General features: G+C 33.5%; 1 long non-coding RNA gene across 1 annotated transcript; it reads left to right on the top strand.

The window, feature by feature from the left end:
- The first annotated feature begins 233 nt into the window (after positions 1-233).
- Positions 234-1,508, top strand: LOC134247394 (uncharacterized). Its single transcript, XR_009987824.1, has 3 exons — positions 234-291; positions 1,043-1,141; positions 1,454-1,508. It is a non-coding gene; the product is annotated as an uncharacterized LOC134247394 (long non-coding RNA).
- Positions 1,509-2,969: the final 1,461 nt, after the last annotated feature.

Raw genomic sequence — 2,969 nt, 5'->3', positions numbered from 1 at the left:
ACTAATTTGGAATGAATCTTGGATGGGTCAGATTATATTATGTTCAGTGCATTATTTGTCTAAAGACATAACACCACGTACTATACTGTGTAAGAAAAGGCAAAGAAAACAGACTATATTAGACATGGAGATAATGAACAGTATTCAAGTTCAAAAAGTCGATCCAGGTACACAATACAAATCAGGAGCAGAGCAAACATGGACCTCCAAAACATCAGAGATGGGATCAGGTGCCATGGAGGAGTGAGCATCCCCTGCCGAAGAAGATTAAGCCATATCCAGTTATTGCCGGTATGTGTCTGTAAAACTGCTAATTATAAGGAAGTTCTGAATACTTAGAACTGAAATGTTCAAGTTTCAAGGTATACATGAAGTTTTATGCAGTTAAATTGATATTGCAAATTGACTTTTTCTGTAAAGTTAAAGGCAGTCAATCAAGTTGTATGATTAAATTGTAATAAGCAATTTTATCAATTTATTGATGCCTAGATGTACAATAGTTATGTAACTTGTAAGTGGAATGTATTGTTATGTTCAAATTTAGCTATCTCAACTTTAAAAGTAATACCAAAGCTCCAATCTTAAATATTGCTACTGCATGTATATATATTAAAGCAATATGAGCTGCAACTTTGATGTCGCATTTTTGTGTTGCAATTTTGTAAATAACTATTTCAATGACAGAAAAAAGAATGTTTAAAAACTTATGTTGTTCATATTTGCGATGTAAGAACTATTTATAAGCCTTGACTGAATCAAAATTACATTATTATTGTCCTGTACAATAATGATTTCTTATATAATACTGTATATTGGATTGTATAACAGTCTTTCTTCTGAAGCAATTTAATTCTTTATTTTAGTCTAATTGATCAAAAAGGTTAAAATTACATACAATTTTATCACAATAAAACATTTTAACAGCAAAATAAAAATTTCGAAAATGCAGCTCATATTGCTTTAATATAGGACCCTGCTAAAACTTCAGCATATGCAGTAATGCATCATTTCATGAATTATAAGAAAGAAGAATATATTTTAGATCCTGGAGGGACCCCAAACCCTTGTGATGTCCTGAAAGTACTACAATCCTGAGGACAGAAGCCATTAGAACCAATAATGTCCAAAATAAGTGCCAAAGGTACTGCATTTTTAAGGGAAAAGTTACTAGATAACAGCCATAGTGTTTGACAGTGCATAAGATACAGGTGTTCATTCCAGCATAATGTGATCTGTACTGACACCCTTCTTATGGCTATAAATATATAATGCAAGGAAACAGCCAATCAAAATTAACTTCGTCAATTGTAATTATATACCTGACTATTTTTATCCTTTTTCATTTTTGGCATCTTTTTTGAGGCCTACAGTATTAATTTAGACTCATACTAGGAATTTCATATCTTTAGCAGAATTACCCCACTGAATTAAAGGGAACTTTTTTTTTTTGCAGGAAGCAGCTTCCTGGATGGTGTGTAGGCTGTTTGTCAACATGTGAAACCCACGGGTATCTTTTTTACTGTCAGTTGTCTTTCTGCAAAGCAGCATAATTAAGGTTTATTTTTAAATTGTGATTTCAAATTTTTGTTTAAAGATTAATCTTTTATTTTCTTTTTCATGAATTATCTACTTAAAGTCTAGTTATTAAATTAATTAAAGCTATAAATTAATTTATAGCGAAATCATTTCCTTGTGTGAGACCAAAAGAAAAGCAGATTACTCTCATTTTGACTACAATTTCTCTGATTTCAGGAGTATTCCTCCCTGTTAAAGATCACTAATGGCAGATCTACAATGCAGCATGCAGTCAGATCATCAACAGAGACTTTCAACACCTGTATTATACCCGTATTCCTACCAATCACCTTTGTAACCTTTGTTGTTTTCATCATACAGGTAAGAAAAATGATTATTTAATTAATTAAGGTATCACTGTCTAGTTAGGAGAGTATGCCAGGGCATCAACAATAGTGGGAAACATGGGATAATTTGCATAATGGGCGAAGCCCGTTAACGCTAAAATTATCCCATGTTTCCCACTATTGTTGATGTCCCTGGCATACTCTCCTAACTAGGCAGTGATTCCTTATATTTTCATTTCATTGTGAAATAAAATGGTAGATTTAGACTTTAAAAATGTAGACATAGACTTAAATTACACGAGGACTTCCATGCCAATTTCAATAGTCCTCGCCCAATGACGTCAAACACCTAGGCAGCCGCACAAGATTCACATGCACATTTTGCCACCTTAGTGTCAGACACAGAGACAGATGCGCACGAGATTCGCATGCATTTTAGGCCTCCTTAGCTCCTGACCTATCGACCTGCCTAATTTACATTACGGCAGAAATATCAAGAAATAAACTCCGACAACTTTCAAAGAGTTATCGCAGAGAAAAAAATAGGAATGGAAATATAATGATTTTAATGAGATAAATAATAAAAAAATGTTATAACATTTTTATATGTTCAGACTCTCTTGTATAAGAAAATGTCACATTTTACAGATAGAGTGATACATTATAATACCCCCCACTTGAAAAGTAGGCCCGGAGGATAGATAGCAATCGGGATGTCTGTCTGTTATGCTTTGGGGTACATTTTCCTCTCTTCCTCTTTTACCACTGAATGAAATTGAATGAGACTCCCACAGAATCTTTGTTATTAGTGAGTGCCATTGTGACCCACTCCACTTTTTGATCGGATCAAATATTTTGGGTTTTTCAGAGCACAGCATTGACACTGCAATTTTCTCTAAAATATTGAAGGGTACCCATCTTTTATCTGCAACTCATCCTATACCACTGAATAAAATTTAATGATGCTTCCACAAATTCTTTATTACATAATGTGAACCACCTATTTTACTTTTTGATCTGACACTTATTTCTGGTCACAATTGCAAGTACAACACAGGGACTTTGTCATTATAATCATATGGGAGGCATTTAGTGAGCTCGTTGCTA

This window comes from Saccostrea cucullata, unplaced genomic scaffold (assembly GCF_032062105.1).
Source record: "Saccostrea cucullata isolate Sc308-1 unplaced genomic scaffold, CSIRO_AGI_Scuc_v1 ctg2684, whole genome shotgun sequence".
Lineage (NCBI taxonomy): Eukaryota > Metazoa > Mollusca > Bivalvia > Ostreida > Ostreidae > Saccostrea > Saccostrea cuccullata.
Note: the sequence above shows the minus strand (reverse complement) of the source record. Positions and strands in the feature narration are given on the sequence as shown.